The 15,151-nt window shown below is 43.1% G+C and overlaps 1 long non-coding RNA gene across 1 annotated transcript in view; it reads right to left on the reverse strand.

The window, feature by feature from the left end:
* The window catches only part of LOC126484566 (uncharacterized), a 180,081-nt gene extending 165,245 nt beyond the window's left edge, over window positions 1–14,836 (reverse strand). The window contains exon 1 of the long non-coding RNA XR_007587879.1: window positions 14,697–14,836. This is a non-coding gene — a long non-coding RNA (uncharacterized LOC126484566). The remainder of the gene's footprint in view (window positions 1–14,696) is intronic.
* Window positions 14,837–15,151: the final 315 nt, after the last annotated feature.

Here is a 15,151-nt window from a genome sequence, read left to right on the forward strand (position 1 = left end):
TCGGAAACTTTTATTTTGTATTTGCAGCTGAGTTACGTACATTGTGCCTAGACTTTTACAGACGGAAGTACCGGTCAACTTGCGTACTAGGAACCCCTGAAACGCACACGAGAGTTTCCTGGTTCCTGGTGTAGAGTGTTCTGCGCTTTTCCGCTGCCCTCACGGCGTATAATTACGACTGGCGGTTCCGCCCTGTCGGAAAGCTCAGCACGCAACCCCCCCCCCCCCCCATCAGCGCCCACACCGCGCCACGTCACGTCTGGACACTGTGCAAGTAGAGACGCGCGCCAAACTGCCCCGAGGGAAATTCGCACAGCACGCTTAGAAAACAGTACGCCATCACACCAGAATGCAGTTTCCAAGGTCTGCAGTCGTAATCGGTAGGAGTGTTAGCGATCCCCCTATTGACATAAGAGGAAACTTGTTTTTCTACTCTCCCTGGTGGCAATCCCGTGAAGTACGTGATCCACTGTAGCCAATGTTGTTGTTGTGGTCTTCAGTCCTGAGACTGGTTTGATGCAGGTCTCCATGCTACTCTATCCTGTGTAAGCTACTTCATCTCCCTGCACCTACTACAGCCTACATCCTTCTGAATCAGCTTAGGGTATTCATCTCTTGGTCTCCCTCTACGATTTTTACCCTCCACGCTGCCCTCCAATACTAAATTGGTGATCCCTCGATGTCTCAGAACATGTCCTACCAACCGATCCCTTCTTCTAGTCAAGTTGTGCCACAAGCTCCTCTTCTCCCCAATTCTATTCAATACCTCCTCATTAGTTATGTGATCTACCCATCTAATCTTCAGCATTCTTCTGTAGCACCACATTTCGAAAGCTTCTATTCTCTTCTTGTCTAAACTATTTATCGTCCATGTTTCACTTCCATACATGGCTACACTCCATACAAATACTTTCAGAAACGACTTCCTGACACTTAAATCTATACTCGATGTTAACAAAGTTTTCTTCTTCAGAAACGCTTTCCTTGCCATTGCCAGTCTACATTTTATATCCTCTCTACTTCGACCATCGTCCATTCCGTTCAGCTGCTCTTCCAAGTCCTTTGCTATCTCTGACACAATTACAATGTTATCGGCAAACCTCAAAGTTTTTATTTCTTCTCCATGGATTTTAATACCTACTCCGAACTTTTCTTTTGTTTCCTTAATTGCTTGCTCAATATACAGATTGAATAACATCGGGGAGAGGCTACAACGCTGTCTCACTCCCTTCCCAACCACTGCTTCTCTTTCAGACCCCTCGACTCTTATAACTACCATCTGCTTTCTTTACAAATTGTTAATAGCCTTTCGCTCCCTGTATTTTACCCCTGCCACCTTCAGAATTTGAGAGAGCGTGTTCCAGTCAACATTGTGAAAAGCTTTCTCTAAGTCTACAAATGCTAGAAACGTAGATTTGCCTTTCCTTAATCTTTCTTCCAAGATAAGTCATGTTCCAACATTTCTACGGAATCCAAACTGATCTTCCCCGAGGTCGGCTTCTATCAGTTTTTCCATTCGTCTGTAAAGAATTGTCGTTAGTATTTTGCAGCTGTGTCTTATTAAATTGATAGTTCGGTAATTTTCACATATGTCAACACCTGATTTCTTTGGGATTGGAATTATTATATTCTTCTTGAAGTCTGTGGGTATTTCGCCTGTTTGATACATCTTGCTCACCAGATGGTAGAGTTTTGTCAGGACTGGCTCTCCCAAGGCCGTCAGTATTTCTAATGGACTGTTGTCTACTCCGGGGGCCTTGTTTCGACTCAGGTCTTTCAGTGCTCTGTCAGACTCTTCACGCAGTATCATATCTCCCATTTCATCTTCACCTACATCCTCTTCTATTTCCATAATATTGTCCTCAAGTACGTCGCCCTTGTATAGACCCTCTATATACTCCTTCCACCTTTGTGCGTTCCCTTCTTTGCTTAGAACTGGGTTTCCATCAAAGCTCTTGATATTCATGCAAGTGGTTCTCCTTACTCCAAAGGTCTCTTTAATTTTCCTGTAAGCAGAGTCTATCTTACCCCTAGTGAGATAAGCCTCTACATCCTTACATTTGTCCTCCAGCCATCCCTGCTTAGCCATTTTGCACTTCCTGTCGATCTCATTTTTGAGACGTTTGTATTTCTTTTTGCCTGCTTGATTTACTGCATTTTTATATTTTCTCCTTTCATCAATGATTTATTCAATTTGCTGATGCCGATCCTATCGCCGCATGCGTCAGTGTTCGAAATGAGATCGTATTTTAATAGTTTGTGTGTCCCGTATTTTCTGAGGAAACCAGGGGACCAACCCAACATTTGCCTAAACATGCGTGGAAAAGAGCCTAAAAGGCGCAGTGTATGCGGCCGGTGCTCTAGCCACGGCCGTTGATGCACCACGCGGATTCGATCCTGTTCTCATCCATATCGATGGTGGCAAGATATACGTCTACTCATTCCTGGGAAAAAGTGGTCTTGACACGAGGACAGACAGACAGTCGGATAACAAATGACAAAAAATATTTTGTCATATGATATAATTGCAAGTTCACACTTATCAGATTTTTTGAAACCTTGCTTCTTAGCAAATTTCATGATTTCAGGGCATCGGGAACTACCGTTTTGGTCTTTGTGAGTGGGTTTTCGAGTATCAAAATTTATGAGATAAGTGGCCGTTTCGTTTGATTGCATTGACTTAGGTGGTTAACTTCTCGATATCGCCAAGGGACCGTAGACACCAGCATATGAAACAAATTTCGACTTGATACTTCAAACCGTTCCTGAGGAAAAGGAGAGACAGGCAGCCAGATCACAAATCACAGAATATTTTATCGTGTGATATAATTATAAATTAACAATCTTCACATTATTATATACTGTGAATCCTCGCTTCTTGCCAATTTTCATGATTCTAAGTCATCGGAAAGTAGTCTATAGGTTTAGTTGAGTGGGTTTGCGAGTATGAAAATTTGCGGCATAAATGTATGTATCTTTTGATTACACTTACTTAAGAGCATATATTTGTTACACCGCCAAGGAACTATAGACCTTAGTATGTATCATAAATTTCAATATGATACGTGTAGTACCCGTTCCTGTAAAAAAAGGAGGCTTAACAGACAGACGGACAGATAGATAAATGACCAAAAAAATTTTTGTAGTGTTATAATTACAACTAAGTAATTTTTTGATTCTTTTTCCGTTAGTTGCATTACCAAAGCTTATTTCTTCCCAAATTTCGTGATTATAGGTCAACGGGAGTACTATACAGATTATGATGAATGTGTTTCCAAGTATCAAAATATCGTAAATGGCCATATCTGTTGATCGCGTTGACTTAGAAGCTTCAATTTCTTCCACCGTCAAAAGACCGTAGACATTAATATGTGACATAAATTTCACATTGATACATTTATCCATTACTGTCTAAAAGGGTTTTTTTCCGTCTGACAGCCAAACAGTCAGATGGACAACAACGTGATCCTGTTAAGGGTTCAATTTTTACCGAATAAGGTATGGAAACATAAAAATGAACATTTAAGGACTTCCAGAATGAGTTTTTCACTGTGCAGTGGAGTGTGCGCTGATATGAAACTGCCTGGCGAGTCGAGATACTGGCAGAAGTAAAGCTGTGAGGACGGGGCGTGAGTCGTGCTTGGGTAGCTCAGTTGGTAGAGCACTTGCTCGCGAAAGGCAAAGGTCCCGAGTTCGAGTCTCGGTCCAGCACACAGTGTTAATCTGCCAGGAAGTTTCATGTAAGGACTTATAAACCATTCTGTACTCACCTACGAATTATGGCAGTTTCAGATTTAGTTTATGTCAGGCACGATTAGTATATTTATTCGTCTGGTCGTCAGTGAGTGAATCTTACTTACACGTTAAGTTTTCGATTCTATGTAAGCTTCAAATGAATTTCATAGAAGACGGGAGGACACAGTCACAGATCGTAGTGACACAAAACGACCTGTAGCGGTCTCCTTCGTTACATTTATTCCTGACATTTAATACGTGTTAATTTCCACAGACCGTAATGTATCATTTCGAACAGAACATATAACCTGAGTGACTGCGCTATTGCAGATGCCCTAAAAAGTGAAATTACTTCTGTACCGACATCTGAATTCGAGCAAAACGGTATGCTTCAATTACCAAGGAATTAAATAAAACAACAACATTAAAAAATTTATTACCTTAAGAACATACGTAACTACAAGAGTTTAATACCAGAATGAAGCTGTTGATAAGAAATGTATGTGGTTTAAATGCATGTGGAAATTAGTTTTATTGTTTTAAATTTAGGGTAAAACTATATCTTTTTAATTGTGAATCTTTTTCTGCCACCACAGACCAATTAAATAAATATAAATGGTTATTCCTAACCAAAAGAACTAGCGTTCTGCAAGGGACGCCCTTGAAAGCTGCACTATTTATTTATTTATTTTTAATCTAGTCTTCACCCAACGTTAACGTCGCACAAAATGCTTTTCAGCTCTTAATTGGTGATGTAAATAATGCTTCACTTAAACTGAACCAGTTCAGAGAAAAAAAAAAGGAAAAACGGTTGTTACTGAGGTCTCTCCTGAATTGGATGGATGTATGCTAGATGAGTGGTCTCAGTATACTTAGGCTGGCAACATTTTAGTAATGTTAGCACTCCTGATGCCCTTCGGATGTAACAGACATGCTGAAGTCACCCCCACAATATTTTACAATTGAGGATGTCTAGCAACTTGTAAACCATTTATCTGAACGCTTGTCCATCAATGTTTTTGCATGTTACAAATTAAACTGATAAAAAAATATTCCTTACCTTACGCCATACTATAGTAACAATGAAGAACTGTAAACTGGAGGGCAGATAAATGCGAGAACTATTGCATAATCAGCTTGATATTTCGTAAATCGAAACTGTTGGCTAGTGTAATAAAACTAAAGAAAGTAAAGGAAGTTGAGATCTCTTTCAGTATGGGGCTACGAAAAGTGAAGGCTTCCGTTTTACAGTCCTCGCTTTATGATTAATGATGCAGACAAGACTTTAGAAATATTAGGATATTTTCATAGAAACTGTCGACTTACAAAAAGCCTTTGATAATGCAAAGTTGCGCAGAAAGATTGAAATCGTTACTGTAAAAGCTGTGGACTATAGGAGAGGACAGGTAATATGCAATATTTACGAGAACCGTGAACATACTATAAGAATGGATAGGCAAAAGAGAAATTCTTGGGTTAAAAGCGAATAAGACATAGATGCAGGCTTTGTCATGACGTTTCAAAGTGTATATCGAAGAACCAACGAAAGAAATAAAAGGAAGTTTAAAATTCGCTCTGGTTGTATATCAGTGATACAATTCGATGATGACATTACATTCTATTACAGTGGTGAATAATTACAATAACAATTGAATTAAGTGAACAGTCCACTGAACAGCGAATATGGATTGAGATTAAATCTAAGGCAAACAAAAGGACGTAAATCCAACATAAAATTGTAAAAAAACTACCTGTACAAAATCGTAGAGTGTTTAGAGAAAACAAAACTTTTTTAAAGTGACCAAAATTTCAAAGGGGCACATTTTCCCCGCTAGGAGTCCATGGAGGTTTTGGCTCTACTGATATTCGGCGAGAATGTGCAAATTTTTGTTTAGGGCTCACTTCATATAATTATTTGATTGAATTGGGTTTACGAAAACGACACGGTATGGACGGCATTCAAGAATAAAATCAGCACTTTTACGCTGACGTATAAAATTATAGCAGTAATTTCCTAGTGAAATACATTCAGTTTCGTAGATATAGAAACGTACTGCATTAGTTTTCCTATGGGGTGCGTTCATAATGTAATTATTACTTCATAGTGTGTCTATTAACTAACGCATTGGCAATTAAAATATGTCCTGTACCGAGGTAATTTCACATCCTGTATCGTCTGGAATACCGTAATATCTTTGATGTATAGTGCAAAACGACTTATACAAATCAGCACACATCTGGTGTGATGCATCAGTTTAATGAAACAGTCCACTACACAGACTTCAACGTCACCGAAACCGTGGGTCTTTCAGCCTTCCAATAAATGTTATCACTATTTGCTGTGTACACAGTAATTGACAACGGGATGTGTATATTGGATTCATTCGCAGTTGCTCACACTAGGGGTCGTATTTGTTGTATCTGACATAATATATATCAGAAAATTACTAGCCAAATTATGGTTTTGTCAAAACTATGTTCTGTGCAGTCGAAATTTAACTAAAATATTACGTGGAGGATTGAGTTAGTTATCCAACTTTTGCATGTAATTGTTCTAGTATGCATGGAAGTCAGCAGACAATTATAAATATATAAGATGCACTCTGCGAGGTGCCTGGGCTAGCAGTGTATTTAACACTAAATTCTTCGAGAATCTTCATATATAAATGATGCTCTAACCTCCCCCCCCCCCCCATTCTAACTCCTACTTTTGCTGTTGCACATGGACTAAAAAGAAACGCGAACTGACTGTAATCGACCCTGCAAGTGGAGTAGAAAAGAGTTTGGCACCTACAATAATTTAATTTGATAAATAAGTTAAATAAAGGAAAGTTTCATTAACGTAGTGAGAAATGAAAGGGTTGCTCTACCGATTAACAGAACGAAAGTTCTGTCCAAAATGACAATAAGATTTATTATTACTAAACTCAAAATAATAAACAAAACACATGAAACATTTACAATACATCAGATTGGCTCAAATTGGATACTCAAATAAATGCTGTGAAGGTGAAGTTGTCCATAAACTAGATTGTGACATTTATGACGAAGTGGTATGTGGATCCAATCCCTTGCAACTCAAATCTTAAGAGAAACACACAACCAACCCAACATTAATTGCTGCTACAGTAGTGAGAACTCAGACAATGAACACCCAAGACAGAACAAAGTTAGAAAAAGACGAACGGGCGCGCTCTGCTGAGCTCTGATTATCACAATGCAAATTCCCTAATCTGCCGGTGCTGCGGACCTACATTACCAAGCTGTCTTCTTAACGGCAAGGACACGATCTGGCGTACCGGAAGCGATGGCTGGTTGCTTCGACGTCCCGTCGTGGTGATGGTAATGTCGCGAGTATAGCCCGAAACAAATCGTCTTGGTCTGGTTGTTCCAGACTAAAGACTTCCTATCAATACAAATGCGCCTCTGAGGGAGACGAAGAAGGCTCGCCACACAATCACTGACGGTACAGTGATTGATTTTAACAAGCAAAGTCACACAGTAACTCCGATACAGTCAACTTTAGCCAAAACTGCCCAAGACAGACAACATAGGCCCCTTGTACGTAGAACGCTCAATTGCCAACCGTACTCGGAAAGTTACGTTGAAGTCGAAACTTCAGCAACTTCATTAAACAGTTACAATCAAATAAAAGTACATTAGACAGCCAACGGAAGGCAGGCTGTCCAGAGCAGCGAGAGTTCAGTCTTGTAACCTACTCCGACTGAAAGGCGAGAACCGACTACCAAAAGAGCACCCGTACAAACCGAACACAGAACATTCCCGCCCCCACGACAATGGTCGTGGTTAAACGTTTCAATCAGCAACTCGAAAACCGGCGGAAAATTCCACTCTATTGCCGAAGCACTACCATTCCACCAATGGAGATTCTTGGCGCCAATTTCTGCGCCGATTTTGCTACGTCACGGAGCTATGCCCTGAGCAAGCCAATCACAGTCACAATTTTGCAGAAAACGCGGGAATTTGCCCGCCAAGACTGCATGGGGACACAAGTCATTCCCACGCCTCGCTGGTAGCCCCCCAGAAAGTGTTTCCACTACGTTTCTGCGAAGTAACGGAATCTCTAGCCCAGCCGCTCCTTCAGGCCCCTGCGGGCGTGTCTCCGCCGCTATTATGACAATGTCGGCGTCTAGAAAGCATTCACTCGACTCCCTCAAACCCGTCGGCTTAACCTTTTCAAGATCCGCAGATCCCGCCTGTCACCGGGCCACCCGGGTGACGAGAGACACTGCGTGGGAAGTCCGTATGTAAGGGAATAGCAACTTTTCACCGCATGCAATTAGGAAAATCGAATTACTCAGAGTAAGATAGAAATAGGAGAGGGGGCTTCTGCCACCTCTCAACTCTTCATGATACTTTGTTATTTACGAAACTAACCTGTGACGAAGCGCACTGATCTTAGTTGAATCTTCTCTATTCCCTTTATCAGTCCTACCTGATAAAATTCCCAGGCCGCTGAACAACACTCAAGTCTCGGGCACACAAGGGTTTTATGATTTAACTCTTCTGTGGGTGGACTACACTTCCCGAGGAGTCTTCAAATTAATCTCAGCGTCAGCAGAGTGGCATCTGCCTTTCATACGATTTGTTTTATGGAGTCGGTTCACTGGAAATTGCTCCATATACGTATGTCCTAATATTTAATGAATGTGACTTTTTCCAATGGATGTTCACTGATTATGTACTCAAACAATAAGGGAGGAGACGTTCGGATTGGGGATAAATGGGCATGGAAATCTACAGTATCCTCTTCAGCGGAACCATTGCAGCATTTACCTTTTTCGATTTAGGGGAAAACCAAAGAAATATGTGGATGACTGGAACGGAATGTGGAATGTCATCCATATGGTATCACGTATCGATACCTCCCCTCTGGCGCCTCAAAGTTAGTAGTGGGACTGCTAGTTTCCATCTGGTGCCCACTGCAGTCGCACGGTAACTGATGGACCCAGTGGTGCATGCCCACTGAGCCAAGTCTCCAGTGGCTCTGGACTACGAGCGCCCTAAGCCACAGCAATATAGGATGGCCAGCAGCAGCCACACAGCACACTTGCACTTGGGGTCTCTTCACTGCGACAAAATCCTTCATGCTTAATGCAGCAAGGTTAATCCTAGTTGACATTTTGAGTTCTGGACCCTATTTCTTGCTGTATTATTTGTAGTCTTCGCTCGCTTGGAGAAACGCAGGTTAAGTAAAACTTCTGTCTGCTATGTTAACTTGTTCGCTAATTAATTCTTCTCCTGCCCAGCTTTCCTATGACGACAGTTGCTGCCCCACTCTGTAGCCCATCTCTCCTTACTGTTATGTACGAAAGCTGTACAGAACAGTCCATGCCGCTGCGAATCTAATATCTTATATACATCACAAGGACGCATGCTACGATGTCTACTTGGCTAAAGCAACTACTTCTCATGAACAATGCCAGGCAAAAATTTTCATCTTTCACGACAGATAAAAAAATGTCGTTTTGAATGCGTTAGTTAACGAATGTAGCTGGTTCCTTTGATCTGAGTATTACCTAAGATATTAAGGATGAAAGTGTAGGACAACAGATACACGCATTAACAATAAGCTTCCCTGTTTCACTGCCACATACATCATGATTTTTGTTCAAATGGCTCTAAGCACTATGGGACTTGAATCTGAGGTCATCAGTCTCATAGACATAAAACTAATTAAATCTAACTAACCTAAGCACATCACACATATCCATGCCCGAAGCAGGATTCGAACCTGCAACCGTAGCAGCAGCGCGGTTCCGGAATGAAGCGCCTAGAACCGCTCGGTCACAGTGGCCAACTTGATTTTGGTCTGTTCCGCATTAGAAAGAAGGAAAAATTTCCGAATACCATGTTCACATTTTTTCATCCACAAGCCGTAACAAAAAGGTAGGGCCAAGTCCCGAGAAAGATCTCCCACAGACAGAGAAAGAAAATACATTATCAGCTACGTGATGTAGAACTGACAACTAAATGTCACTTCTAAGGCTGCTCACGTCGACTGTTGATGATGTGACAGTGAAGTGGGAAGGTAAAGGAACAATCACAGGTAAACCAAGACCACGCAGACCCAATGTACTGACGGACAAGTACCGTCAAGCACTGTGGTGGGTGGTTGTAAAAAAATCATATTAGATCATCGGAAGGAATCACTCGTCAGTTTTGAAGATCTGACAGCAATCCAGCTAGCTCAGTATCTGTATGGGTACAATGATCGAGAAGCTGCTCCTGTGTAGTCAAATGGTTCAAATGGCTCTGAGCACCTTGGGACTTAAATCTGAGGTTATCAGTCCCCTAGAACTTAGAACTACTTAAACCTAACTAACCTAAGGACATCACATACATCTATGCCCGAGGCAGGATTCTAACCTGCGACCGTAGCGCCTAGATCCGCTCGGCCACAGCGGCCGGCCTAACTGTGCAGTCGACGCTAAGCAATGCTTAAGGTGGAGTAAAGAGCGGCGCCATTGGACATTGGACGACTGGAAACGAGTCCTTTGGGGTGATGAATCACGCTGCCCTTTGTGGCAATCCGATGGATGGATTTGTGTTTGGCGAACGGCTAGAGAAAGTTACGTGCCATCATTTGTAGTGGCAACAGTCAAGCGTGGAGGAACGGAGCTTTGGTTGTACAGTACAGGGCTGATCTTCATGGTTAGGGTGTGATCCCATCATTGCACCTAAGAAAATTCTAAATTCACTGTACACCGTGTGCATTATTGGAACCGTTTGGTTATGATTGTATCAACATGACAATGTACCCTGTCATAAAGCACCATCTGTAAGGCAATGGTTTGTGGACACTAACATTCCTGACATGGACTGGCCCGTCCGGAGTCCGGACCTGAGTCCAATGGAACACCTCTGGCATGGAACAGAACGTCAACTTCGCTCCAGACCCAGGGTCCAACTCCTCCGATTTCAGCCCTTTGGAAAGAGTGGGCTGCCATTCCTCCACAGGCCGAAAATGTCTCCAGCAGATTTCAAGCCATCCTAGAGGTAAAGGGTGGACACACTCCATAAAAATATCCATTAATATGTGTCCATGTAGTATTAGTTAGGTAGCATATGTTATATGAGCATATGTGTCGAAACGACGTATTTGTGTACTACAGCCTATATTGTACCACTCTTCATAGTACACTAATTAAGCGAAATAAGTAGGAACTGAAGATACCAGCATACAATATATACCTCTTCCTTGCGTCATATGTCAAAAGTGCTGTACATGCAATTGATACGTATCTCGAACCGCAGTCTCATTAATTCTATCAGGAGCAGTCAAATAAAACCGAAATAGATGGAGGAAAAGCACGTTAATTGTTTATTTTTCAAACATAATCGCCATAATTGTTAGTCCATTGATCCCAGTGTAAGATCAGATGGTCAAGGCCTTCTTGGGAAAATATTTGCTGTTGCTTATGGATACGTGGTTGTACCCAGGCGTGCACCTCTGCGTCCAAAGCAAGTCGATGACCACCAGTGTCTTTCTTCAGGGCTCCAAAAATATGAAAATCGCAATGGGGGGATTGGTTGGCTAATGTGGGGAGGGTACCAGACAGCGAGGTCATCGGTCCAATCGGATTAAGGAATGATGGGGAAGGAAGTCGGCCTTGCCATTTCGAATGAACCATCCCGGCATTTGCCTGAAGCGATTAAGGGAAATCTCAGAAAACCTAAATCAGGATGCCCGGACGCTGGTTTGAACCGTCGTCCTCCCGTGTATGAGGAGATATCGGGATTGTAATGAGGATGTGAAGGAGCTTCCCAGCGAATCTTCTGCAGCGTAGACAAAACAACTTTGGCAGCATGTAGACAGAGCCCTAAAGAAAGAGACTGGTGGCCGTCGATTTGCTTCGACAACTAGTGACTTTCTTCAGGGCTCGATTTGCTTCGGCCGAAGGGTTGCAAGCCTGGATACAATCATGGGTCCGTAGTCAATCACAAATATTTTTTCATGAAGGCTTTGACCGTTTTGTCTCACAGTGGGATAAATGTATTAGCCGTTATGACGATTACTTTTCAAATAATAGACAATTTACTTACTGTTTCCATATGTCTCGTTTTCACTTGACTGCCCTTTACACGGCTCGCTGATGTATCCCTGGAGTACTGCGTATGCTATCTCAGCTGTCCGCTATACGGATACGAAAAATCTCCACAAAGTTTACTGGAATTCGATAGCAAAGTTTGCAAATAGTATCGCAAATGACAGTCTACTTGGCTTAGGAGCTTAGGAGCCGACGAGTTTGGTACGCCTTTTTCTATGAATCCGTCAAGCAAGCACACTGGTGGTGAACCTAAGAATTACAGTCAAGAGGGCATTCTGAACTGTCGTGTAAGAAAGTGTTTTATGTGGTATGCTGGTACGTTCTGATCCTGTCTGCTTCCCATAGTTAATGTGTTATGAAGAGTTGTGGAAACTGTGCTAACGTTATGATGTAGACTCCTGTGTCCACGAAAGATATTTTCTTGTTGTATGAGAGGGGAATGTACGCTGAAAGTCTGGCCGCACCTATTTTTGGTAACGTATAGTAATGATGCCGGAACATAATTAGGGAAAGGGGTCCATCATTTCCATTTTTACTCGCTCCCAATCTCTCGATCACCACGATCTGCCATTTGCAGCAATCTCTTAAATCATTTCCTCTGCATTCGGTCGCGAAAATTTTGTCATTTGCAATATTAGCACCTCTGCGTTTTGTGTCTCATCACGTGCTCTCCACGTGACCTACACGTACTATTTGGTGCCGTACAGGTCTGATCTTACTGTTCAGGCTCATGGGCCAATAAATTCCCCGACATAAAATGATAGACGTATCGTGTTACGAACTGCTACGACTAAGTAAAATGTTATCGATAATAACAATACTGCCCTTAAAACTTCGTGACATGTTTCAATGGTATAACTAAATTTTCATGGAGAGGTGGCAACGGCGGCGAAGGAATGCATTCTTGTAAGTACAAGTGACTTATGTAAGGTAAGTAACAGACACCTGGCAGATGATGCCAACACTACACCACCACATCGTAGATGATTTGGTTTGAGAATGGTTGTGTAACTGAAACTGCTCGCAAGATGCTGACAGAAAGCAGACCGTCTATGATCAGTTTCTCGAATATAGTTTTCTCGCACTGTTTCTTTAGCATGGTGAGAGCAATCTCACTCGTCCAAGCGCGGCATGTAGTTATTATATTATTATTACGATAACCGTAAACTGTAGTTTCAACACCGCCATCTGTTTATACTGACGTCACGTTCCCAGTTGTAGTGAGAGTCTTCCTTTCAATTACAGGGTGGAGCACGAAATGTGTTACCATTTTGTTTTTGAATATAAACTTTATTGTCAATACAATCTAAAAGGAACATATACTACAATGAACAGCCGTCCATGAAGATTTGTTCTAACTCAGCACATACTCAACATGTCCACCATTTCGTTTCCTAACTTCCATCAAACGAACACTGAAGTTAGTGATTACCCTACGGCACATGTCTTCCGTAATTTCACTGCAAGCTTGAAGAGTAAGTCTTCTGAGCTCCATTAAATCACGTAGACGTTTCGGGAAAATTTTTTCCTTTAGGTACCCCCAAAGAAAAATGTCATATAGATTGAGGTCTCGGCTATTGGGGGTGGGGGGGGGGGGGGCAATTTTGTCCGTCATTGAAGCGACCTGGCAACCGAGTGAAATGATCCGCATGTTGAAATGCTCGTGTAAAAACTCCAACACAGTGTTTGCAGTATGTGGCGTTGCTCCATCTTGCATGAACCGCTGCGTGTTGAAGGGCAAGGCAGTAGCAAGGAGCTGTGGAATGAAGCTATTGCGAAGCAAGCTCAAATAACGCTCGCTGTTCACAGTTTCTTCAAAGAAAAATGGTCCAATAAATCCGTGACTGGAAACTGTTGCCCATGCTGTAATCCTCGGAGCATAATGTTGTCGTTCCTGAAGCACTTGTAGGTTTTCAGTGGCCCAAATGCGTACATTTTGTTTGTTAACCACACCGTGTAAATGAAAATGCGCCTCGTCTGAAAAGCAAGCGTTGTTGAGAGTTTCTTGCAAATCCTCCGCCCACTGAGCAAACAGTAGTCTCTGCTGCTTGTTTTCTTCAGTGAGCTTCTGTGCACAGGTCATCTTGTATGGATACATATGGAAGTCACTTTTAAGAATGCGTTGAACGGAGCGTCTGGATATTTGCAGTTGCACTGCTGCCTTTCTACACGATTTCCTGAGACTTCTCTGTACAGCAATTCGTACCGATTGAATATTCTCCGGCGAACAAACAGGTTTAGGCCGAGGTCGCTTCGCTTCCTATACTGTCCCTTCCTGTACAAATTTATCGTACAACCTGTGTTGAAAGGGACCCATCGTGTGTTAAACTGCTGTCGAAAACGCCTCTGAGTCACAACATGGCTTTTCGTTTCATGAAAAAGTAACACAACTGCCGATCGTTGCTGCGTCGTCAGTCTTCCATTGTCAGCCATTGCTCCTTACTAGTCTCCTAGCGGCAGTATCGTGAATTACACGTCATTGCGTAACTCCTTTGTTTTTCCAAGCTCTGCTGGTACTGCTGTAGAGATCCCAGCGGAATATCTAATGTGCGTCGTAAATTGTGAAAGAAGCAATTGGTAACACATTTCGTGCGCCACTCTATACCTGTCCCTAGCATTTGCGTCAAAATTGTTCATACCACGATCTATAACATGCTGCATGAAAACAGGCAAAAACGAAGTCTTGAAGACGTAGTACGATGGAAGAGAAACTTTGCGTCCTCTACCATACACAATGATCGCCGCGGCTCGGTGCTAAATTAAACTGGTGTTGATGTTCTCACACTGCCTGACAGTACCCTCTCCTGCACCTTGCTGTCGCTGACCTGTGACACAACCGAAGTCCTGAGGAGGTACATGAGAAGGAAGAGACACTTGGCAGGTACTCACCGGCCCGGCACGGCTCGGGGAGCAGTAACAGCAGCAGCAGCAGCGGCGGCGGCAGCGGGAGTGGTGGTGGAGAGGACGGCGCCGGTGACGCAGACGTCGACGCGCCCGCGAGCGCGTGGTGGCGCGGCGTCGCCCGGCGGCCTCCCATGGCGACTGAGCCCGCCGCCGCCCCGCCCAGCCGCGCGATAGCCTATCAGCGGCCGTATCTGCGCACGTGACGTGGCGTGACGTGACGTGACGTCGGCGCCCTGTCGCTCGCTACACCTGTTCCGCAACTCCTGCTTAGGCCACTTACGACGGCGACCTTGCGAGCGTTACGCGCCCAGCTGCACACTTCCTACTGCTGGGTGGTGCGCACGTCTTCCGGACTGGGTAGATTTGCAGCGACAGGCGCTGCGTCTCGTAGGCAGGTGCAACTCATCTACCTACCTGTCTAGTTAGGGCATTATACACTA

This window comes from Schistocerca serialis, chromosome 6 (genome assembly GCF_023864345.2).
Source record: "Schistocerca serialis cubense isolate TAMUIC-IGC-003099 chromosome 6, iqSchSeri2.2, whole genome shotgun sequence".
Lineage (NCBI taxonomy): Eukaryota > Metazoa > Arthropoda > Insecta > Orthoptera > Acrididae > Schistocerca > Schistocerca serialis.